The sequence below is a fragment of the Phascolarctos cinereus genome, unplaced genomic scaffold (genome assembly GCF_003287225.1).
Source record: "Phascolarctos cinereus isolate Bilbo 61053 unplaced genomic scaffold, phaCin_HiC Scaffold_3;HRSCAF=262, whole genome shotgun sequence".
In the NCBI taxonomy this organism is placed as follows: domain Eukaryota; kingdom Metazoa; phylum Chordata; class Mammalia; order Diprotodontia; family Phascolarctidae; genus Phascolarctos; species Phascolarctos cinereus.
Genome location: NW_027555736.1, coordinates 93,183,354 through 93,210,130, shown reverse-complemented (window position 1 = coordinate 93,210,130; position 26,777 = coordinate 93,183,354). Strand labels below are relative to the sequence as shown.

General features: G+C 36.4%; 1 pseudogene; it reads left to right on the top strand.

Annotated features, from left to right (window-relative positions):
* The first annotated feature begins 4,975 nt into the window (after positions 1-4,975).
* Positions 4,976-26,353, top strand: LOC110209607 (pancreatic triacylglycerol lipase-like; annotated as a pseudogene).
* The last annotated feature ends 424 nt before the right edge of the window (positions 26,354-26,777 follow it).

The window sequence follows — 26,777 nt, the reverse complement described above, 5'->3', positions numbered from 1 at the left end:
ACAAGAAGACTCTAGTATAAAAATAGAAAGTGAAAAACAGCATGCTTCAGTCCATATTCAGACAGTTGCAGCTCTTTCTTTGGAGACAGTAGCTTCATCAAGAGTCTTGGATCTTTGTATTGCTGAAAACAGCTAAGTCATTCACAATTCATTGTACAATATTGCTTTTACTGCACACAGCTTTCTCCTGGTTTTGCTCTCTTCATTTGGCATCAGTTTATGCTAGTCTTTCCAGGTTTTTCTGTACATGTACATACATATGTATGTAATTATTCTATACATACTTCTATTTATCGGTTTTTTCTCTTACCATCATGACAGAGAATCCCATTCACCTTCCTGGCTTGCTAGGTCCTTGGGTGCAGCCCTTTGATTGAGTCGAAGTTTTACAGAACAAATCCTTTTACTAAGGGCATTTGTTCTATGAAGTTTAGATTCAGTCAAGGGGGAGCACTTGAGGACCTAGAGGCCACATGTGGCCTTGAGGCCTCAGGTTCCCACCCATTATATATTATACTATAATCCCTTTTAACCTCTTGCCTGAATACTGCAATAACTTCTTAATTGGGTTATCTACTTCATGTTTCTGGCCTCTAATCACCCACATAGCAGCCAAATGATTTAGTTAAAGCTTAGGTCTGACCAGATCATTCTCCTACTCAATATACTCTAATGGTTCCCTATTACCTCTAAGTTAAAATATTAATTCTTCTGAATAGCATTCACATGCAAACATCTCTATTGACATTCAAAACTTTTCATAGTGTGGTCACTATTTAATGTTCCAGCATTTGACATGTAAACATTATTATGCAACCAAATTTCCCAATATTACACATGTGACGCACATAACTCCCTTTCATAAACTCTAAGGTTTAGCTATGCTGACGTCTTACTATTTTTCATAGATAGCACTGCATCTTTCATCTCCATGACTTTGTACTCTCTGTCCCCCAAACCTGGAATGCAATCCCACCTTCTACCTTTTATCCCATCTCTTCCTTTTAGAACCTCCAAATTCATTGAAGATTCAACTCAAGCAATACCTTTTACATGAGGCCTTTCTTAACACTTCCAGCTGCTAGTGCATTCATGGTTAAAAAAGTGTCTTATACCTATTTTTTTTTTAATATATGTATATATGACCGTGTTTGTCACTCATGGAAAAAAATGTGGAATGAAAGAAAGAAATGAATATTTATTAAGCATTTGCTATGTAGCAGGTAGCATGCTAAGCAATTTATTAATGGTATCTCATTTGATCCTCACAACAGCCCTAGGAGGTAGGTGTTATTATTATGTCCATTTTACAATTGAAGAAATGGAGGCAGAGGTAAAATGACATGCTCAGGGTTACAAAGATAATAAGTGTGATCAGGTTTGAACTTATGTCTTCCTAACTCAAGACTCAGTGTTTCATCCTCTGTGTCACTTACTTTGTTTTGTCTTTGTATCCATAGCGCACATTCTAGTATCTGGCACACAGGAGGAGCTTAATAAATGCTTATTAATAAATTGATTGACATTGTAGAAGAGGTTCTTGGTCAGGGATGGGTTGGACTATCTGACTTCTAATTCTGAGATTCTATCACTCTATGATTGCTTACTACACATTTATAACATTCAAGAACCCCAATTTCACTTTTTTAATTAAAATTTATTTTTGATTGGCATTCAGTTTTTCTCCCTTCCAATTATTCTCCCTGCTGGAAAAAAAAAGAAAAGCAAAATTATAATACTAAATATGAATTTTTAGTGGGATCTGTAAGCTAAGAAACTCTTTTGTTCAGTTTGTGTGTGTGTGTCAGACTTTGTTCCAACCTGTCTACAATAGCTATTAATGGCAAATAGTCTTTTCCTAAGTAGCTGTCCATACCCATGTTGCTGTTTAGTTGCTTTCAGTCATGTCTGACTCTGTTTCCCCTTTTGTGGTTTTCTTGGCAAAAGGTATTGGAGCAGTTTGTTGTTTCCTTCTCTAGCTTATCTTACAGAAGGGAAGTTTACACAAACAGGGTTAAACCAGGGTTACAGAGCTAGAAACTGTATGAGACTAGATTTGAACTCAGCTCTTTCTGACTCCAAACCCAGAGCTCTACCCACTGTGCCACCTAGCTACCCCTTCAACACCCATACATTCTATATAATTCTAAAAGGCCACCTCCAAATGAACCATTTGGTCTTCTGAGTTGAGGCCACAGTTTATGTTTCTGTGGCTGGACACATTAAAGCAGTACACAAAATTACTAACAGTCATTTTTGCCTAGCTTGAAAAGTCAAGATTGGGTAATTCTCTTCTCTCAGAGGTAGACACATTGTTTCTGTAGTCAGACTATGTAGACCCAGCTATAAGTACTGGAGAATTACTCCCACAGTAAAGTAGGGAACAAAATCCCTGATTTCTTGTTTCTGTGAAGGAAGAACAATAGAGTTGGACACCTAAAAGAAAAGATTTGTTTATCTGATTAGATATTTATCAGTTGGACTATTTTTAATATAGTTTCAATAGAGAGGTCATAAAAGCATTGTGTTTTCTATGAAATCTTACAGGCAAGTTGGTATTATTGCAGACATTTTATGAGAAACAAAAAAAAAGATATAGATGAATGTAATATACATGAATAGACTGTGTAAAGAGCACTGGCCATAAAATCAGATCACCTGAGTTCAAATTGGGCAATATACTTAACTTCTGTAAGTCCCAATTTCTTCATTTGTTTGAAAAAATAATAGGATGTAGCGGGAAAGGTTAGACTTTGTGAACTCCTAGGTCCCACCTGGGTCCAATTCTATGTAACCATTTCTTAGAATGATAGCCAGTCTCTAATAAATTATCAAAGGATTTGAAAAGGAAATTCCCAAAGGAAGAAATCCAAGCTATAGTAGTCATATGGAAAAAATGCTCCAAAATTCTAATAATTAGAGAAATGTAAATCATTCAACCACACTTTTTAACTAATGACTATAAGATTGGCAAAATGACAAAAAGAGGAAAATGACAAGTTTTGGAAGGGCTGTGGAAAGACAGGCACACTGATTTGCCATTGATGGAGTTGTGACTATATCTAGCCATTTTGGAGCAGTTCAGAACTACATTCCAAAAGTCAAGAAACAGAGTTTAACTGTTTACTCAACAATATTACTGTTAGATCTACATACTCAAGAAATAAAGAGAAAAAATTATTCATTTGTGCAGAGATATTTATAGTAGCTGTATTTGTTGTAGCAAACAACTAGAGACAAAGTGATGTATACATAACCATCTTTTTAGATTTATATAGTCATTTCCAAATTGACTATTTTCAAAATTCTCTTCTCACACTTGCTTTTCAGATTATTTCCCATCAGACTCTTTAAAAAAAACTGCATTGAATTCAGGTTAAAACAATTCGTAACATTTTAAAATAAGTTTTGAGCTCCAAATTCTCTCCTTCCCTCAATCACTTCCTTCCTCCCCTAACTCCTCTCTGGGGTGGTAAGCAATCCTATACAGTTTACACATGTTCAATCATGTGAAATATTTCCATGGTAGTTATTTTTTACAAAAAAACTAAGATTAATAGACAAAGAAAGAAGGAAAGAAAGAGAGAAAGAGAAAGTGGAAATAGCATCCTTCAGTCTGTTTTCAGACAGTATCAGTTCTTTTTCTAGATTCAGATAGTATACTTCATCAGGAGTCCACTGGGATTGTCTTGGATCACTGTGTGACTGAGAACAGCTAAATCATTCACAGTTCATTGTACAATATTGCTGTTACTGTGTACAAAATTCTCCTGGTTCTGTTCATTTCTTTTTGCATCAGTCCATGTAAGCCCTTCCAGGTTTTTCTGAAATCATCCTGCTTATCATTTCTTATAACACAATAATAGCAAAATCTACTTCTTTAGCATCCTGTCACTACTAAGTCCCATTACAATATCACTTGCAACCCAATAAATTGACTGAAATTTTTAGCTCCAAGACTCCCAATAACCTCTTCATCGCTAAATTCTGCAACCTTCTCTTAGGCCTCATTGTTCTCATCTGTATCTTTTGACACTGTCACAACCAACCCCTCAATGCCTTCTTTCCTTCCCTCTGCCTTATAATTTGACTCTGCAGGGTATCTTTAAATTTCGCTTATCATTCTTTAGACATCTTTGCAGGATAGATCATTCTCCATCTCTTCTACTTTTAGGGTTAGAGTATTACAATGCTCTCTCTCTCTCTACTCTCTTAGACATGTCATCTGCTCTCATGGATTCAAGAATCATCTCTATGCAGATGACTCCCAAATCTATAAATCAACCCCTTATTAGTTTTTCTGAAATCTTCTCCTACATATCTATTATTTGCTAGACATTTCCTCCTAAATGTCCCATAAACATCTCAAAATGATTATTTACAAAATGGAACTCAGTAGTTTCCCCCTAACCTCATCCTTTACTGAGGAGAAAATATTGACTTCTTAATATTTTATTTGCGGGATTCAAAGCCCGCCACCATCTGTTTTCTACCTACCTCTCCAGCCTGATACCGTATTACTCCCTTCTCTGCACTCTATGTTTGTTGAATTTGTTGAATGTTTGTTGAATCTGAGCAGCTAGTAATCAGATTAACAAAGACTGTTTAACACCTACCCATGTTCTTTGCCTGCCTATAATTATAATGGAAAATTTACCCACCATTTGGTTTTATCTGTGATTAAAATTAGAAATGCACACTTGGCAGCTTATCTCTTTTTGTGCCCCTTTCCCACTGCAATGCCAGCAGAAGATAAGATTTTGTTATAAAAGAACATTTACAGGCTGTTTTGAGTGTTGCATGGAGTTTGCCTGAATTTCCATGGTGAGTGAGGGATGTCTTTTCCAGAGCTCTTTTATTATGTACATTATTCAAAATAAAACAGAATATTTGAAAAAAGGTCAAGTGAACATGAATCACCACAGTCTTTGTTGTTTCTTTCCCAAGACTCACCTATGTATTTGGCTTTATTTAGATGCTGCTAATTTGGACAATCTCTCTGCTATTGGGCACAGTGGCAGGTAAGAAACCATATTTCTGTCAGTATTGGACATGTAGGCCTCTTGTGAGTGTCAGTCTGTGAAATGGTTCAGAATTATTTTCTATATAGAGACAGTCTGATAGAATAGATTGAAAGCCAGCCTACACACCAGGAAAGCTGGGTTCATGTCTCACCCCTGGTATATACTGGCTGCATTGATTGTGGGCAAGTAACTTAACCTCTCTGTGCTCTAGGTAGCTGTCTAAGACTAAGTTGCAGAGTAGGGGTTAATCTGCATTGTTGAGGGAATGCCTCACAATAATGTCTCTACATTCATGGAATCACAGGATGGCCACAAATAAATATCCCATGCCATAGTGTTCTAACCTTAACTTCAGGTAACTTTGCCAACACTGAACATTTTTTCTTTGGGGGAGCCCACCGACATTGTAATGTTCGAGCCCAGAATTATGCGAACTTCAGATTTGACTTCCTTACATGCTGAGCCTGCATCTCCTTCATTTTGAGTGCCACATGGGCCGAAGTTTTGGTTGGGCCCAAGGGATGAAAGTTTTTTGGGTCATGGATAAAATTTAAGCTGTCAAGTGAATGTTCAACACTGACTAGAGCTGGGAGCATTTCTGTCCCTCACACAGAATGGAAGAACCTGTTGGTTCCCACTTGTACAGTGCTTTGCTGTTCAGCACAATTCAACAGGAATGTACTGAATGCCAACTGTGTACCAAACACTGTATATACAGAGAGGAAGAAAACATAGTGCATTCCCCTAAGGACTTAGAATGGAGCAAGGAAGATGAGGTATGTGCCCAAATAGCTATAAAGCAAAGTAGAATATGCTAAGGGGAGAGATCCAACCATAGGGATATGAGAAATTTGAGGATAGGGAAATCACATCCAGCTGGCAGAATTAGGGAAGACTTTTTCAGGAAGTAGTACTGGAATTGGGCCTTGAAGAAAATAAGAGGTAAGGGAGAGAATGGGAAGCCTGAGGGAAGTATAATCAGATCTAGAGACTGAAATGACTCAATAGGTTTTCTAGTTCAACCTTCTCATTTTTACAATTACCTAAATGAGGCTCAGGGAACTTAAATTACTTTGCAAGGTCACACAGCTCAGACTAAGGGTCTGAGTCTTTCTGACTCCCAGCCCAGTCTTCTACTCAGTATACTCCCGACAATATGTGAAGCAGACAGGATGACACTGAGGATGATTAATAGTCTAGTTTGACTAAGAGTATATGAAAGGGATTGATATTTAATAGAATTAGGCAAAGTTATAAAGGAATGATGGAATTGTATCATTTGAGAGCTTTAAAAGAAAAGGATGTTATACTGTATCCATCAGATAGTGGGAAGTCACTGATGGTGTTTGATAAGAGTCATAATTTAAAGATTTACATTACCAAGATTTCAACAGAGAGAACAGAGAGACTGGAGGCAGATGGACCCATTAAAAGGTATCGCTATTGTCCCACTGAGAAGTGATTAAGCCTTTAAGACGGGGAGGTTGTAGTAGTAGTAGAAATGAAGGGCAGGATGTGAGAGATGCTATTGAGGTTAAATCAATAGAACTTGTAAACCGATTAGATGTAGAGAATAAAGAAGAGAGAAAAATGCAAAATGACTTTGGGTTTCCAGGTTCAGAGACTGGTAAGATTGTGCTGCCATTAACAGAAATTGACAGGTTAAAAGAGGGGCAGTTTTTTGGAGGGAAGGGATGCATGCAGTTGGAATCATGTTGAATTTAAGGGACTGATCTGACAGGTGCTGTAGGCAGCTGGAAATACATATTGTCTCATTGGATCCCCCAAACACCCCAATTATGTATTATTATTATCCCCATTTTACAATAAGAAAACTGAAGTTCAGAGCTGCTGTGACTTGTCCAGAGTCATACAGGTAGCGAAAAAATACAAATCACAATTATATGTTTCTTTAAGTTTATTTATTCATTCATTTATTTATTTATTTGTTTACTTACTTACTTATTTTTTGTGAGGCAATTGGGGTTAAGTGACTTGCCCAGAGTCACACAGCTAGTGAGCGTTATGCATCTGAGGCAGGCTTTGAACTCAGGTGCTCCTTACTTCAGGGCCAGTGCTTTACCCACTGTGCCACATAGCTGCCCATTCTTTATGTTTTTTAAAGCAAGTTGTCAGAATACTTCTTTAAAAGACAAAGGTTATTCTACTGCTCCATTCTACCTTTAATCAAGGTGTACTGTTTTTGTATTTTTTTGAGGTTGGATCTCCCTATGTCTCTCAGGTTGGAAGACCAAGGGTTACTCACTGGCCTCATGTAATCACCACTGGTCAACATGAAAACTTTGATCTACACTGTTTCTGACCTGGGTCATTTCACTCCCTCCCTAGGCAACCTGGTGACTCCCTGCTCCCCAAAACCTGACATATTGAGGCCAGTTTGGTTCCATTGCAGCTTAAAAGTTCTGAGCTCAGGAGAACCTTCAAGGTTAGCCCTCCCCCACAGGTGGGACTATAGTTTGGGCTACCACAGCGAGCACTAAGGTATCTTAGCAGTACTTAACACAGTACATGTCACATAGCAGGTGCTCAACATATCTTTCTTGATTGACTAAGGTGTGTTTTCTTCAGATTGTATTGCCTGTCGACCCACCACAGAAATGGTGGGAACAAAAAAAAATGGGTTTGGGGTAAGATCTTACCAGGGGCAATAAGAGGAATGAGGCACTTGAGTATTTTAAATACTGTGTCTTTAGCACTTAGTAAAGAAAAACATGGATGTTACTTATAACCATTTAGTGACTTTGAGAGGAAAGTAAAACGTAAAACATTATTTTAACAAGTCCTCCTTCTATGTAGCAGAGAATGCATCAAAACTGCCCTCTAATGAAAAAAAAATGCTCTAAATCACTGTTGATTAGAGAAATGCAAATCAAAACAACTCTTGAGGTACCACATCACATCTATCAGCTTGGCCAACATGACAAAACAGGAAAATGGGTAATATTGGAGAAGATGTGGGAAAATTGGAACACTAATGCATTGTTGGTGGAGTTGTGAAATGATCCAACCATTTTGGAGAGCAATTTGGAACTATGCCCAAAGGGCTATCAAAATGGGCATACCCTTTGACCCAGCAATAGCATTTCTAGGGCTATATCCTAAAGAGATAATACAAATGGTAAACAAACCCATATATACAAAAATATTTATAGCAGCTCTTTTTGTGGTGCCAAAGAATTGGAAATTAAGAGGATGTCCATCAGTTGGGGAATGGCTGAACAAGTTGTGGTATATGAATGGAATGGAATACTATTGTGTTATAAGAAATGATGAGCAAGAAGAGTTCAGAAAAACCTGGAAAGACTTATATGTTCTGAAGCTGAGTGAAATGAGCAGATTCAGGAGAATGTTGTACCCAGTAACAGCCATGTTGTGCGATGACTAACGTTGATAGACTTAGCCCTTCTTAGCAATAGAGGGATGTAAGACATCTCTAAAGGCCTCATGATGGAAAATGTTATCCACATCCAAAGAAAGAACTATGGTGTTTGAATGCAGATTGAAGCATGCTATTTGCTGTTTGTTTTTCTTCTGTTGTGTTTTGTTTCATCTTTCTGGTGGTTCCTCCTATTGGTTCTACTTCTTACTTACAACATCACTAATGTGAAAATGTGTTTAATAAGAATGTATTTGTGTAGCCTATATGAGATTGCTCACAGTCTTGAGGAGGGAAGTGGCGATGGAGGGGGAGAAAAATTTAAAACTCAAAAGCTTATTGAAGTGATTGTTGATAAAAATAAATTAATGAAAGATGGAAAAAACTGCCCTCTAGGTTAATTTATCTCTGAGATGTTCTTTTTTGGGGGATTACAGGAGATGAAGTTTGCTATCCAAGAGTTGGATGTTTTACAGATGATATACCATGAGCTGGCATTGTGGAAAGACCCTTTAAAGTGCTCCCCTGGTCTCCACAAGACATCAACACACGTTTTCTCCTGTATACCAATGAATCCCAAACAACTATCAAGTAAGTCATGCTATTACTTTAAGATTTGTGACTTGTGCTTATTATTTAAAGGAGATAATAGCCTGTCTCGATTTCCTAGCTCCTCAGTGAAGACACACCAGAGAAAACAGTTGGAAACTTTAGGGACTTTTTAAAAATCAATAAGATCAAGTTTTACTTTACTCTGAATTTTTCCAGGAGTCACTTGTTTGTCTTATGACAAGTCAAGTGAAGTCAACAAGCATGTATTAGGCACCTACTATGTGCCAGGCTCTGTGGTAAGTGCCAAGGACACAGAGGGAAAAACCAAACCAAACAAACAAAAAACCAGTTTCCAAGAGTTCAGAGTCCAGTGGGGAAGACCACATAACAAAGAACTGTGCAAATAAGTTGAAGATCTATATTTTGTATTTAAACTATTAATAATTGCTTTAAATGTAATAGATAAGGATCAACTTTTCCTCTTTCCAGGTCATATTTTTGCCCATTCAAACTGATTTCACTACCATTATTACAGCTTATGTTTCACACTGTATTTCCTATGTGATGACAGAGTCCTGGTGTATTTACCAATTAGACTGTGATTTGCAACAGTGTCAATGTAGCTATGAAGAAGACCTCTTTCTCACAAGCTTTTCTTCTCTTGTCGAAAGTATCATATTTCAGAAAATACAGAGGTTGATAAGCAAATTTTTTCTTCTTAACACAGGAAATTCTTCCAGACAATTTGACAACTGTCAAAAGCTCTAATTTCAACAAGAATAGACAAACTCGATTTGTTGTTCATGGCTTCATAGACAAAGATGAAGAAGACTGGTTGCCAAGCATATGCAAGGTAGGATAACAGCAGTAGTAAACCCCACCCTCTCATTCTCTTATACTAATCTTTACAGGGCCCCTTCATCCCAACAACAGTATAAGGAGAATAAAACACTTTTTATTGTGCTCTTTCTGTACATGTAAGAACTGAGCAATGAAATGTTATCCTTTGTGCTCACATTCCCCCCCCCAAAAAAAAGCAGTGAAGTGCAGTAGAAAATGCATGGGACTTAGAATCAAAGGAAATGGGTTCAAATTCTGACTCTGATGCTTCCTACTTGAGATCCTATGACCAATTTGTAAGGGAAGTAGCAAGCAGGATCTTTTGACTCCCTGACCAACATTCTTTCTACCTTATCATTTTGCCTCTGATTATACTCTTATGTTGCAACTAAAGATACTCTCTTAGTCTTTATTCAGGTTTTCTCATTAGCCTTGCATTCCCAAATGAAACATTTAACTTGGCATAGGACAAAAATATTCCATAAGCCTTGATTTCTGCTCATTGACTTCTCACTGAAAACAAAAGATGTACACCTCCTCCATCCATTTGATCTTTACTTCTGGTTTCAATGTTTGAAACCTAGAAATGATTGTTTCCCTCTGATTAGAAAAATTATAAAAAGAGAATTAAAATATTTTACCTTTTAATGAAATATATTCAGTTTCCAGTAGTCCAAGGAAATAAAAAGACAGTATTATGGCCACTTGGATTAATTCACTCACTCTTTCAGAAAGTGTGTGCTGAGATCATTTTCTTCTACAAAACTCCCAGACCAAATCAGTTACAGGTTATACACATTTCCAGAGGTTTAACCTATGGCTAATCTCTTCATTTCAATTCATTTTCATGGATTATTGATTAGAATTTATTAATTACCAAATATATGTAGGGCCATCATGATGGCCCCTGGCCATTTGCTATAATTTAATTAATTGAAGGGCCATACAATAAATCATGTAGATGATGTCAACTGCCTTATTGCAATCTACTCATTTCATGCTTTTACACATGATGAATTACACTAGTTTTCTAAAGTAAATGAAAACTGGAGAGAGAGAAAATTTAGATAACAACAAAGGAAAACCATTATAAAATCATTTTTCCTACAAGTGAGGATGCAAGCTACAAAGCAACATTTGTTGACACCCTCAATTTGTTCTAATATCACAGACACAACATTTCCTATAACATGGTAGGAATTATACATGGAAAGAGCACTGATTTGGGAGTCTAATCCTGGCATTAGCATTTATTAGCTTGTTGCCCTTTTCCAAGTCATCTGCCAGTTCTCCTTCTCATTTTCTTCACCGATATGAGAGGGAGCAAGGAGAACAAGCACTGAATGTGTAGTCAGAATTTTTGGGTTCAAGTTCCAGTTCTGCTCTTTACTAAGAGTGTGCTCTTGAGGCATTTTTGTTTCTCTGGACATTGGTTTCCTCATCAATAAAATCAAGGGACTAGAGTAGATGACCACACATTGTCCTGATTCCATTGTAAGGTGCTTGACTAGATGATCTCAGTTTATGAGAGCTGGGTGGTACAATGGTAGTGCTTTGACATTAGAGTCAGAATGATCTGAGTGCAAATTCTACCTTAGGCAGCCACTAGCTGAGTGATCCTAGACAAGGCAACTAACTTTTCTTAGCCTTGGTTTCTTCCTCTATAGAATGGAGAGGTGGTGTAGACAAAATGAAGTTAACATACATAAAGTGTTTTGTGAACTTTAATATGCTATATAAATGCTAGGTAGCATTATTCTTGCTTCCTTTCAGCCCTAATATTCATTTTGCACTACTCTAATGGTTATAATTCTTACTTTCCTCTACATTCTCAAGGAGCAGTGGCTCTTTGATTGAGGTAGCAAGGTTCCTAATGAGACAGATCTTAAGTGTTTGTGTTCTAGACTTCTAAAGCCAAGCACATTAGGGTTGAAGGCTGTTGAACGAATATCTAGTCTTCTCAGTGTTTCTTGTTCAGGGGTACTCTTCTTTGTTGCTTGAGAGAGCAGCCTCTGCTGGTGGGACATGGCTGTCAGGAGCCAAGAGATCTTTCTTTTTCTCTTCTTCAATGCCTCCTCGTCAAGCATTCAGCAAACTTCAATTCTACAACAGTTTGCATTAATTTTCTCTGTTCTCAGAAACCCTAACTTTCTGTGAAGAAGCTAAGATGGGAACAGAGGAGTCATTAATAGAGCTGTAACTAAACAAATACTTCTCTGGCAAATTTATTTGAGAGGGTGAGGTCCAGCGACACAGAAAAACCATTAATCCTTATGCAGACACAAAGACATTCTGAGCACTTTTGTATGCCAGGCTTATGCCTAGGGGTGGGGAGAGAGGAAGCTGGTCTCCAGGACAGGAGACCATAGCTACTGGACTGTAGCCAGAGGTGATTGTATCCCATATTCTGCTTCACTTCCTACCTAGGATATCAGCTCCTTGCAGCAAAGCCCCATTTGCCCCATGCTGGTTATGGCTCTATAGGAATGTACAAATGCCTTGAAGGGCCATATCTGCAGGATATTTTTTCATGTGAAATACCCTTCCAGTGATGTATCTGTAAAGATAATGATATGGGGGGAAGCTAGGTTGTGCATTGGATAGAGTACAGGCCCTGGAGTCAGGAGGACCTGAGTTCAAATGCAGCCTCTGATAACACTCACTTGCTGTTTGACTCTGGGCAAGTCACTTAACCCCAATTGCCTCACCAAAAAAAGAAAAAAAAAAGATAATTATATGGGTTTGTCAAAAAATCTCTTTAGTTTCTTTGAAAACAAGATATTTTAAAACAAACTAACAAACATTTTCACTTACCAATTATACTCATCTCTAAAGGGCCTGCCAGGGAAAAACTCTGTACACAGACCTATCCCTACTGTTGATAACAATAGCAATATATTGAATATCATTCTTCTTGTAGTTTTCCATGATGTAGTTTTCACCACTACTGTAATGGAACCTCTAAGCAGAATCTTTGCTGAATTTCAGATACCAGTTTTCAGCAAGAGCAAATTAAGAGTTGGGAAAGTTAAATGTCAAAGAGTGGTAATTCAGTAACACAGTATCTGGAAATGTTTTTATTATTGTTAATTGATCTATTTCTTCATATCTTGAACAGGCCATATAGAAAGTGAAGTTCATTATTCTTGTTAGTGATAAGTAAAAAAAAAATCTTTAAAAAATGAATGTTCTAACACTCCCTTGAAGATTTAATTATTTCTGTTGTATTTGCTCTAGAATTTGTTTTAAGTGGCAGAGATAAACTGCATCTGTGTGGACTGGAAACAGGGTTCATGGACTTTATACAACCCAAGCCTCACAAAATGTTTGAGTAGTAGCGGCTGAAATACCCTATTTTGTGGATTATCTCAAGGTAACTAGGCGTCTTCACATTATTTCATACTCTCCATCCATTGTCCTCTGAATGCTGTGCTCATACAATAGTAAGAGGTCATCATCAACCTTTCTATAAAGAGGTTTTAGTTTGTTTTGGTTGACCAAAAGAGAACAGGAGTGTGTCTGCATTTGGGTTTTTGTCTGCAAAGATGAAGGCAGCTCAGTGGATATAGTGCTAGATCTTGAGTCAGGAAGACTGAGTTCAAATCTGGCCTCAGATACTTACTGGCTATGTGACTCTAGGTAAGTCACTTAACTTTTCCCTGCCTCAGTTTCTCCATCTGTAATTCATGTAATTCCCCATCTGTAATCCCCATCTATAATGTATGAGTAATAATAGCATCTACTTCCTTGGGTTGCTGTGCAGATAAAATGAAACAATATTTGTTCATTGCTTTGCAAACTTTAAAGCACTGTATGAATGCTGTTTTTAGCATTATTATGAACACAGACCTATTTTTCCATTTTGACTAAATTGCCTGCTGAGCTCAGTTTTAAGAAATAAATCAAGTAACCTTTTTGATTTGACACATCCCATACCCAATCTCCTACAATGGATTTTCACCAGTTGGTTAATTTAATTTTGCTAATTTTTAAAACTATGATGCCTAGACAGTTATCAAGGGTCAAATTATTTGTGCATATGTCATTATCAGCTTCTAGGAAATGTTGGGAAGCAGTGGGGCACAGTGGAAGTAATACTTGATTAAGGTCTGAGGACCTGGTTCAAATCCCAGCTGTAGTATTTACCTTCCTTGCATGAGCCTAAGCTGGTCAATTTTTTGGGTCTCCATTTCTTAATAAGAAAATGTTGGACTGGATGACTTCTGAGGGCCTTTCCATCACTAAATCTGTAATCCTATACCTATGTACCTTATCACCAAAAGACACAAGAATTATCTTAAACTCAAACTGTACATGCCCAGGTAATTCTTCATTATCGCTTCCTATTCCAAATCTTTGCTTTGGGAAGCTTAGAATAATTTTTTATTTTGGCTAGCCAATGGGGTTAAGTGATTTGCCCAGGGTCACCTAGCTAGTAAGTGTTAAGTGTCTCTGGTTGGATTGGAACTCAGGTCCTCCTGAATTTACCCCAGTTTCTAATAATTCTACATGGTGGATTTAATATCAAATCTTACCCTTCTCGATAACATAACTAAAGAATCATAAAGACATGTTGCTTAAGGAAACAGGTACAGAATAAAAACCATAAACCATTAAAACTTTAGTATTAGCCCTCCCTGAAAACTTAGAAATATCATTTCTCTGTTGAAGGCAAGTGAGAAGTCACTCTCAGTAAAGACTCTCCAGGAGTTTATCATGAACGTGTCACTAATACCAATCTAGCCATTTCTGAAGGCCTTTTCTCTCATCAGACCAAGCTTGGATACTCTCTTTCCAATGTCCACATCATTGGTCACAGTCTGGGATCACATATTGCTGGAGAGGCTGGGAGAAGGTCAAATGATCTCACTGGACGAGTTACAGGTAGGATTAAAATGGTGAAACCTGCAACTTTGTGCTAATGTTGCCATGATATAAACAAGACATGAGGATGAATATGATGGGAACTTGGTGATCTTTAAGTGTTATGGAAAATATTAAAATGTTCCTTAATTTTGCCTGCTATGAGCATCATAGGTAACATGTATAAAAAATAGTGTATTTTGTTTGAAGAGAGTTTGGTTCTGACTACATTTTCTGTCCTCTGATAATTATTTTACCTCACAAAGCTAATCTTATCACTGATATGAGATGAAATTTTTAGGGAACATTGACTAACAAGCTAGTTTGGACTTTTATCTCTTCCCTTCTTTTGACAAACTTAGCAGCAAAACTTAGGGATCATCTGAAGAATCTGCATTTTGTATTTGTATTTTGACCACCTAGTAGAGGTATTTAGAAGAAAAAAAAATTATCCTGTATTTTCAGAGGGTTTAGTTAAAGGAGACAAATTCTCAATAAAGCCTGAACTTCTCTTGGTAGGCTAAAAGTACCCCATACCTCTATTCCCCTCAAGCACACCACTGTGGTATGATGCAATGGCTGACAGTTCTAAAACTGGTTATCGCTGCCCTCTATGAATTGAAACCAAGTAGTAAATTCTGTGATGCTCAGAAAATTCCTACTATAACATAGATGGCAACAAAAGAGGCAGTGATATTCTAAAAATAATAAGAAGTTCAAACTATCTTTTCCCACAATTACCGTATACATACATATACCCATAAGATCTTGGGGCAAGACTCTTAACCTTCTTAGCTTCAGTTTCCTAATGTTCAGAACAGAGAAAATAGTTACTCAAATTACATATCTTGAAAGAATGTGGTAAGGGAAAGGTACTATATACCCTCAAGCACTACTTAATTGTGAACTATTATGTTATCATCACCATTGTTATTGCATAAATCACCAAATGAAAGTACATAAATCTACAGAAGTTTTCTGTAAAAATTCTTAAGGGTATGGCTTAGACCTGTGATTTCACTGATAGAGAATTCTTGGATGTGGAAGTTCTTCTACAAACTCTGGTCAGCACCTTCTCTGCCTTTTATAGTCTTAGAGAATTGCCTAAAACATGGAGAGGTTAACTTATTTGCCCAGGGTCACACATCCAGTGTGACAGATTCCACATCAAAGGGAAGAATAGAGCCCAGGTCTTCCTGCTTGGTGGTTAGCTTTCTATACACCATGCCTTTGCTACCACTTGATAATGGCTTATGTTACATGGGATAAAAGAATATAACCAAAATGCAAGAATATTTCTTCCAGGTTTGGATCCTGCTGAGCCTTGTTTGAAGGGACCCCAGAAGATCCCAGTGATGCCTTGTTTGTTGATGTCGTTCACAGAGATGCTGCTCCTACCATCCATAACCTAGGTAAGTCCTTCCACTTGAATCTTGCAACTATGACCAGCCATAATTAAGTTTTTGGCAATGCATTCAAACCCATTTAACACTTGTTTCGAATGTTTTAGGTTTTGGAACAAGTCAAATTGTGGGACACCTCGATTTCTTCCTAAATGGAGGAGAGGAAATGCCTGGATGTCAGAGGAGTATTCTTTCTCAGATTGTAGATATAAACAGAATCTGGGAAGGTAAATCCATTCAGCATATAGCAAAAGGTACTAGTAAAATGCATATTACCATCTCGCCAAACCTACCAAGTTGTCTAACCAACACCTTGCCTTATTCTTCTATAAAACTATGGATTTTAAAGTCTGTTCCATAGTACCCTACTGTTGTATGAGACCTCCCTTCTAGAATGGAGGTGGATAGTTATGACAGGAAATGGTTTGTGAAAGATTTTCATTGGGTCAGTCTAGCTTGTCCTTTAATAAGCTACAGAACTCAAACATATCCTTTATACCTCAAAATAAATTCCCCCTACTATGTAGATTTGGCCCCATTTTTGTAACCATTAACTCCTTTTGAGAGCCACAGTGGCCTAATGGTTAGAGAACTGATCTCAGAGTAAGGGAGATCTTGAGTGAATCCTACCTCTGACAAGTACTATTTGTATGATGCTGGGCAAGTCACTGACTTTCTTGGTAGCCCAGCTTTCCCTCTAAGTGGAAAAGAATGTGCCAATCACCATTGGTAGTGAAGCTGTCTTCCCAGGAGCTCCATATATTGATGAAGTGATAATCATGGTCTGACAGCACATAGTGATAGCTGAGAATCACAAAACATACATTATTCTTTTTTTTTTTTTAAAGTGTGGCATGTCCTTAAAGGTCAACCATGATCTATGAAGTGTATGACTTATTTAAATGTCATAAATTTACAATTATAATTTTGGATCAAAAAAATAATACAGTGCCCTTCTGTATGATCCCATCTACTTTCACAGGAACTTGAGATTTTGCAGCATGTAATCAATCACCTATGAAGTTACAAGTATTATGCAGATAGCATCCTCAACCCAGATGGCTTTTCTGGATACCCCTGTGCTTCTTACAAAGATTTTCAGGCAGTAAGTTACTGCTTACCATGAGAATCAACATTGCAAATAGCGTAGAGAACTTGGTTTCCAAGTCCAAAAAGTTGGGATCTTTTCCTGGCACACCATTAGCTTGCCCTTAGTCAGGTAGCTTAGCTTCCAGTACTCTGGAAAGGTACTGATCTGCTTTGATAGAGGGAATTTCCTTACCATGAGCTTTCTTATAAATGAAATTACATGTCAAGAATAAGAAAAAAGGTATTTCTCTACAAAGAATAACAGACCTGAAAGGAAGAAGGACCATTAGAGGCTATTTAGTACAAACTATATTTGAAACAATCCTTATTACACAATGCCTGATAAGTGACCACTTAGGGGCCTTTAAAGTACTCCATCAGAGGGGTGGGGCTCATCACCAGCCCATTGCACTATTGGACCTCTAATTGTCAGTAATTTTTTTTTTTTTTACTGACATGAAGCCTGTTTCCACTTCTCCTGTAATTCCTGGTTCTGCCCACTGGGGCCCAATGAATAATTCTGATACCTTTCTCACTACAGTTCTAGGGACAGCTATCAGGTGGCTCCTGTCACTCTTCTTCTCCACAATAAATACCCTCAGTTCCTTCAATCCTTCAGAACAAGGAGATGGAGTATACCCGAGTCTCCCATCCCCCCAAATCTCTGTAGAATTCATCAGAACATGGTGATATAGTGGAAAGAGCACAGAACTAGAAATTAGATCACCTGGATTCTGGTCCAATTCTGACACTATGTGATCTACAATATTGTCTGTAGGGTTCCAATTTATTTACCTGGAAAATGAGGAAAGTGGGCCAGATTCTCTAAGACCCTTCTAGCCCTAGCATTTACTGATTTCTAATATTGTTTTCTACACACACTGTATGTTGAATGAATGTTGCTACATGATGATTCTACCTTAAGTCATATGAACCCAATTTTAATCACACAATAATATTAGCATTTTTAGGGGAAATATGAAATTTTCACTTTGGTTTAAAGTACCCTAATGATTGCCTCATCCTTCCTTCCCTTATGGACACTGGTAAAGTATTTATTTCATTTAGGGTCATTTGGGAAACTTTCTTTGGGAGCCATTTTTGAAAAGAAGAAAGCGTACAGAAATCTGAGCTAGTATCTATTTACTTTCGAACTGAAAAATGTAATTAAAATCAGAAAATTTTCCAAAAATATGGATTATCTAAACATCCTGATAACAGATTGGACTTTTTAGTTTTGTCTAGAGTTGTAGCATAGTATACACAGAGCTTTGGATTCCTTATAATAGAAAAAAAAGTTTTCTCAGGTATCTAGTGAGTATTTTTGTGTTGTGATCTTGGATCCCAAGTACTGATAAGGTACACTCAATTACTTTTAAAAACTAGCCTTTCTTTCGTTCATACAAATGCTCATTCTAAAAATGATCAGTGCTGAATGTCATTTAACAGAGAAAAACATCTCAAGTTCTAGTTTGTAGTTCTGTCACAATAGACACTGTACTGCACTTGGTGTCAGAAACACCTGAGTTCCAATTCCACCTCAGAAAGCTACTAGTGATGTGACCCAAGGCAACTAATTAAATCTCTCAGCCTCAGTTTCATCACCTGTGAAATGGGAATAATAATCAGACCTACCTTACAGGTTGTGTTGTAAGGACCAAAGGAAATGACATGTGTGAAGCAGTTGGCAATCTCTATGTGCTATATAAATGCCATCTATGCTTATTGGGTGGGGGAAGGGAAAGTCAGAATTCCACATTCTGTTGTTAGGTTATGCTAACACTCATTAGTACATGTTTGTTTAAAACTGCCTTCATCATTCGATTTAAGCTACCAGTTCAGAGAACACCTATTATATTATACGGACTTAGTCTGCAGGATAAGATAGGTGTTCCATATATTTTTAAATGTAAGATTATTTTTTCTCAACTGTTATGAAAGTACCAGAATTGTATTTACTTTTTAGGTAATTGATGGGGTAACTGTAGAGAGGTAAAACTGGAAAGATAACATGTTCTCATTAACCATTTATGTATTTTCATCAGAATAAGTGCTTTCCTTGTCCATCTGGAGGGTGACCACAGATGGGCCACTATGCTGACAGATTTGCTGGTAAAACGACCTCAGTGGGACAGGTCTTTATCTCAACACTGGGGATGCCAGTAATTTTGCTCGTAAGTTTCCATTTGACTTTCCTCATTTTCAAAGTTTTGTGAAAATATTATTGCCTCCAGTACATACAGGAAAAGGAAGGGAATGACTGTATTTAGGAGATGACTCCTGGATACTGATGGCCAATTTAGAGGAGGTAGATTTTCCCTGGGCTGAGGAATCAGGATGACAGCAAAGCATGAGTCCACCGTTAAATGTGTTGGAGGCAGAAATGGACCTCTTCTTTCAGATGCTTCTTGAAATAGATTGCCAAATATCCATAGGTTTCACTAAATAAATTTCCTAGTTTCTGTAGTTGATACATTGGCACATGCCTTTAAACATGCACCCATGTTTTCTTTGTGAATATTAAGAAAAAACATTTTGGAGTTCAGGGGTGGTGAAGCTGGGGCGTCAAGGACACATGTGGCCCTTTATGTCCTCAAGTGTGGCCCTTTGATTGAATCCAAATTTCACAGATTCACAGATTTGTTCTGTGAAGTTTGGATTCCATCAAAGAGCTACACTTGAGGACTTCGGGGGCCATGGGTCCCTATACCTCTGGTCAGGCATTTTTTTTTCTTTTTATGCTGCTTACGCAATAACTCCTGAAAGATGAACTCTATGAGTTGTAATAACAGCTTATTCATTGATGGGAGTATATAAAGGATCTTAGAATAGCTACACATAGTGGAATGTGCCATTATTTCTATGTGTTCTTGCCAGGAAATGAAAGAAGGGAGGAGAGGATAAAGACCCAATAGGCCAAAGATGTGTGAGAAAACTTTACTTCACAATTTTGCTCTCACACTGTCCTAGCAGGATTGACGTGCTGTGTAGATGAGCCATGTTGAGATAGTGTGGCAGAGTATATAGAGTGAGGAACTTGGAGTCAGGAAGATCTAGGTTCAATTCCCACTTCTGATCCTTCCTAGGTGGGTGACTCTGCATAAATCCATTAATCTCTCTGACTCTCACTTTCCTCATCTGGAAAATGAGAGTGTTAACAAGATGGCCTCTAAAGTCCCTTCCAGCTCTGAATTTATGATCTTCAAATCATATTATACAGTTGAAAGAGTACTGGGCTTAGAGTCCCGATAGGAAGCGAGATTGAATTCCAGGCTCTGCTAGCTGTTTATATTAATATGTGATCTTGGTCAAACACCTTATACTTTCAAAGCCTTGGCTTTCTCATCTCTAATATGGGGATAAATATACTCTTCACAAAGTTTGTTTTGTGGGGAAAACATTTCATAAACTGTCAAGCACCATGATAGCGAGCTGCAAGTTGGTGAAGTAACCATAGATGACATAACATTTTTAATATGAAATTTACAAATTTGGAAAAATTGCAGATTGAGTCAGGGGACAGATTAATTTAATGAAAAATATCAATTATAGACTATTTAAAAAGAAATGCTATTTTAAGAAAGCAGAAATCCCAAGTCATAAATATGTAGTAATAAAATGTAAGGAACAGGAGAATGGAAAAAAAATACTGGACAAAGAGTCAACAGACCTCAAGTCTTGGGCTGGTTTTGTCGCTAATTAACAGCATGAATTTGGGCAAGACCAGAGTAGATTGAATGCTGAAGATGAAATCAGAAGATCTGAGTTTGACCTTGGACAAGTCATCTAATCTCACTAAGTCTCAGTTTCTCCTTCTGGCAAATAGGGATAAGAATAGCACTTCCCTCATAGGTTATTTTGAGTAACTAATGAGATACTATGTGTAAAGCAATTTGCAAACTTTCAAGGGCTATAAAAAATATTAGCTATTATCATTATTCTCCAAGCTCTGATTTTCTTAGAAGAGCTCACATTTGTATAAGATTATAAGGTGCTCATCTACAAAAGTGAAGGGGTTAGATTAGAATTTCACTTGGGTTTCTTCCACCTTTTATCTTGTAGAGATGCATAAAAATTGGGTAAGTTAATATTAAATATTATTATGCTAGGCCCCCATTATATCACAGTGAAAAAGTTCTTTAACAGAAGTATTGCCAAACAGAAGTTGCAAACATTATGAAGAAGTAGTCAATGCCTAATCACTTAGAAAAGTCCTCTTCTGCCTTTAGTTTGAATTTATTTTATTAGTATGAAGTGAAAATTTACAAATAAAGGAATTAGTTAAAAATTTGTATCCAATAAGAGTCATGCATTCTCTAACAAAATTATTATGCATTACACATTGCTGGTATCTAAATTAATTTTATTAAAATTTCTATTTCTTTCCCTCCATATACATTTATATATTTAAGAGATTTGTTTCTTCATATTTCTATATTCCTCTATAAGTTGGAGGTATAAGGTAGCTGTCACATTGTCTGGAACCAAGGCTGCTGGGACAGTAATAGTTTCTTTGTTTGGAAGTAATGGAAACAGCAGGCAGTATAATATTTACAAGTGAGTTCAATATTATCAAATATCTTATGTGTTGGAATTATTTCTTTATATAAATATGTTTTAACCAAATTATTGTTTATATTTTCATTACTATGAAAATTGACTTAGTATTAGTATGTATATTTTATGAAGTTAATCTCAAGACTTCATTTTGAATTTCACACTCTGAAACTGACTTCACAATTTGCTTTCTAACTTTGGTGCATTGTTACTTACTGGGCAAATCATTTATTTTTATTTCATAAAATGATTTTTTTCTTCTTGTCACCAGGTGTTTAATTTATAAGCATAATTATGCTACTAACACAACTGATGGAGGAAAGAGATTTAATGAGGTCATTGTTTATTAAATTATAGGAGAAAGTTGTGACTAAAACATGTCAAAATATTATGAGGTATTTGGGGCATAAATTACAACTATGTGCATTTTTTGCCTTTGCTTAATATATTGGAAACACTATTTAATTAGCAAAATATGTATCATGTGTAGATTTCATAAGTAAACCTATGTGTAGAATTCCTGTACTTAAGTTTGTTATCTACTTCTATTTCAAGGGGGAGTCTACAACCAGGTTCTACACATACTAATGAGATTGATTCAGATATCAATGTTGGAACACTTCAAAGGGTTAAATTTCTTTGGGAAAATAATGTGATCAATCCAACCCTGCCCACAGTAGGAAAATCACTGTAGAAATTTCTGATGGACAAACATAAGTGTTTTTTATTGTGAACCAAGAGAGACAGGAAGTATAAAGAGTCATAGCTGTATTATGCTGACCCAGAAAATCTACTTTGAGATAGATTTATTTCAGTAGCCTTCTCATATTACCTTTAGCTTATAGGTAAAATATTTCATGAGGTGATAGCTTACTCTAGGAAAATTGAAGTTTTAAAGATGTTTTGGTTGGTATTGTGTCATCCAATAAAAGTCCATGAAAAGGTCAGAGTTTGACCCTGAGATTCTACCTTCGTGAAATTCCAATTATTTAAGTAGGTCCCTACCTAATGTACTTCAAAGGAGTAGAGAATCACAGAGTTTAGAGAGAGGAGGAACCTTAGAAATCACCTAGTCCAAGTCTCATTGTACAGATGAGAAAACTGAGGCTCAGATAGGTGAATGAACTTACAACATTGTACAAGCAGTAAACATTCAACTGGTTCTAGGAAAACATATATATATAAGAGAGAGAGAGAGAGAGAGAGAGATAGAGAGAGAGAGAGATTTAATATATTTGTGTCTTCATATTTCTATATTCCTCTATAGGTTGGAGTTATAAGGTAGCTGTCACATTGTCTGGAACCAAGGTTGCTGGAACAGTAATAGTTTCTTTGTTTGGAAGTAATGGAAATAGCAGGCAGTATAATATTTACAAGTGAGTTCAATATTATCAAATATCTTACACGTTGGAATTATTTCTTTATATAAATATGTTTTAACCAAATTACTGTTATATTTTCATTATTATGAAAACTGATTTAGTATTAGTATGTATATTTAATGAAGTTAATCAGAAGACTTCATTTTGAATTTCACACTCTGAAATTGACTTCACGATTTGCTTTCTAACTTTGGTGCATTGCTACTTACTGGGCAAATCATTTATTCTTATTTCATAAAATGATTTTTTTCTTCTTGTCACCAGGTGTTTATTTATAAGCAGTAAATAACTATGCTGCTAACACAACTGACGGAGGAAAAAGATTTAATGAGCTCATCATTTATTAAATTGTAGGGGAAAGTTGTGACTAAAACATGTTAAAATACTATGAGGTGTTTGGGGCATAAATTACAACTATGTTTGTGTATTTTTTTGCCTTTGCTTAATATATTGGAAACACTATTTAATTAGAAACATATGCATCATATATAGATTTCATAAGTAAATATATGTGTAGAGATTCCTGTACTTGAATTTGTTATCTACTTCTATTTCAAGCGAAAGCCTAAAACCAGGTTCTACACATACTAACGAGATTGATTCAGATTTCAATGTTGGAACAATTCAAAGAGGTAAATTTCTTTGGAACGCCAATGTGATCAATCCAACCTTGCCCACAGTAGGAGCATCAATGATCACTGTAGAAACTTCTGATGGACAAACGTAAGTCTTTTTTATTGTGAACCAAGAAAGATAGGAAGTATACAGAGGCATAGCTGTATTATGCTGACCCAGAAAATCTACTTTGAGATAGATTTGTTTCAGTAGCCTTCTCATATTACTATTAGCTTATAGGTAAAATATTTCATGAGGTGACAGCTTCCTTTAGGAAAACTGAAGTTGTAAAGATGTTGTGGTTGGTATTGTGTCATCCAATAAAAGTCCATGAAAAGGTCAGAGTTTGACCCTGAGATTCTACCTTCATGAAATTCCAATTATTTTAGTAGGTCCCTACCTAATGTACTTCAAAGGAGTAGAGAATCACAGAGTTTAGAGAGAGGAGGAACCTTAGAAATCACCTAATCCAAGTCTCATTGTACAGATGAGAAAACTGAGGCTCAGATAGGTGAATGAACTTACAACATTGTACAAGCAGTAAACATTCAACTGGTTCTAGGAAAACATAAAGTTAAGGGAAATGGTATCATAGATGGCAGTTAGTTCCATAGAACAATGTGATAAATACCATGAAGAGCACTTTTGACTGAATAATATAGTAAAGTTATACCATGTTATCTTAGAGTTTGGCTGTAATTCATTAATGTTGTTATTGAAAAATGACCATGTTTGAATTAATGTTGTGTGGTAAATGCCTGGTTACTAATAAGGAAACTCACTTAATGGTCATGTACCAATTTCTTCCTCCATCCTTTCTGGGCCAAGATAATCCTATTCTATGTGTTTTGGAAATGTCTAGTATAGTTCAAGTACTGCTATTGAGCTAAAATATGAGAAAAGCTAAACATAGAAAAACAATAGAAGTAGGAAAGGAATGTTGTGCTGTGGACTGGTTTCTTGTGCTACTTCATATATTTATTTGACATTTAGTAAATATTTACTGAGTGCCTATTAAATGCTGGACAAGGTGCTAGAAGAGAATGCAAGAATGATTAAAGCTTCTTAATGATTTAACTATTCTTTGTAACCCCAGTATTTAATAAAAGATTTTGCATAGAGTACATAGTAGGTGTTTAATAAAGGCTGACTGATTTAATTGTTAAATTGAATTGATCATGCTAACTGTCCTCACAGAGCAGGAACTTCAGGAAATATGCAGTATTGTGCTCAAATTCAGTTTCCCAAATGGTGTTCCATAGAATCCTGGTATTCAGCACCCAAACTGCATGAGGGTTCGAGGACAGTATTTTGAGGCTAGCAATATTTTCTTCTCTAGAAAATTACATACAAAATTATGTACCCAACAGACTTATTACCTGAGGTATTTTTAATGAAAAAAAATAGGCTTATTTCCATTTTTTCTTTAAAATATTCTTGACATTCCCTTTATTCTGGAAGCATTCCATACCCCTAGATTTCCTTGACCAGCATCTAATACTGTGCCTGCCATGTAGTAGGTGCTAAATACATGCTTGATTTTTGGATTGACTGATTATGGGTTCTGTCAGTATCTTTAAAGCCTATAAGTGTTGTGGTCAAATTAGTTTCTCAAATGCCACATTAAACAGCTGGCAATATTTTAAAATACATAGACAATACCTGTTCCCATTCCTCTGGGCCTTGCACTTCTTGAAGTTACTGGAAGGTCCTCAGCTAGACGTACTTGATGCAAAACTTAAAAATTAGCTCTTTTGAAACATCCAGTACCCTCCCCACTTCTCACAAGAGTGGCTTCAATTCTAGAACCTTTTTTCTCTGTCCATTTTAGTTTTTTCCCAGATAGAGTACAAGGTAAGCTGGCAATCTTAGTAAACCCAGTCATCTGTATTTATGCTTTAAGACACTATAAAAAAGCATTTCTTGAGTACCTACTATGATCAAGGCTCTTAATTAAATGCTTTAAAGGATGCAAAATGTTTGCTACATATGTGAGCTTAAAGGAGTTACTGAATCTCAGGGCTTCATGGTGCTCATAGGGGGCAACTCGGTGACACAGTGACACCCAGATGTGTGAACCTAGGGAAGTCATTTAGCGTATGTTTAAGATTCCTCATCTGTACAATAAGGATAATAACAGTCACCTACCTCCCAAGGTTGTTATGAAGATGAAGTGAAGTTATTGTTAAGTGCCTGGAAACAGCAAGTACTATATAAATATTAGTTAGTTGTAGTAGTAATAGTTTGTAGTAGTAATAGTAAAATGAGAGGGGTAGAATAGATTCAATCCAATCAAGCAAGCATTTATTAAGCATCTACAATGTATAAGGCACTATCCCAGGCATAATTCTTGACCTCAGTGTGGTTTATATCCTACTGTTTCCTCCAGCTTTAATTCCTACGATAAAGGGGTTTATATTCGAATAAAGAAATATAACTTACTCAAACTACTAGAGTAAAACTATAAAGGCTTAGGAGAAATATAAAATGCTGTGAGATAGCTCTAAACATGCTTATTTATGAAGGTAATAAGATAATTATACTTAATAGTCCATTTTTTTCTGCAGGTACAATTTCTTTAGCAAAGAAACTGTAAGAGAAGATGTTCTGCTAGCTCTCAATGCTTTCTAAAAGCGTGTTAAAGTGAAATCATTATTTCCTGTCGTAATAAATGGCAAATGTTAAACTGCACATTGTATTCATTCATCATTAATATCTTCCTTATTTTCATTGTAATTTTTCGTGGAGAAACTTATTTTAAATTAAGGGTTTGTTCTAGAACTATACCTGAACATTTATTGAATTTCCCAAATTATCTCCTGGCATTTTGCTAAGATGATGATTTTGGAAATCACCATTTATCATCATGGATTGGTGATCATTATTCATTTAAGTAATGCCACTATCTTTATTTTTTACTGCCTTGTCCAGACTTAATGAAAACAGTTGTAATATCTATACTTTCTAGGTTTATATCATTAGCATAAAGGGAAGGTGAGCATTTTTTCTGTTGTTTTTGCTGATTTTACCACTTTGTCACCATTCCACCTGACTT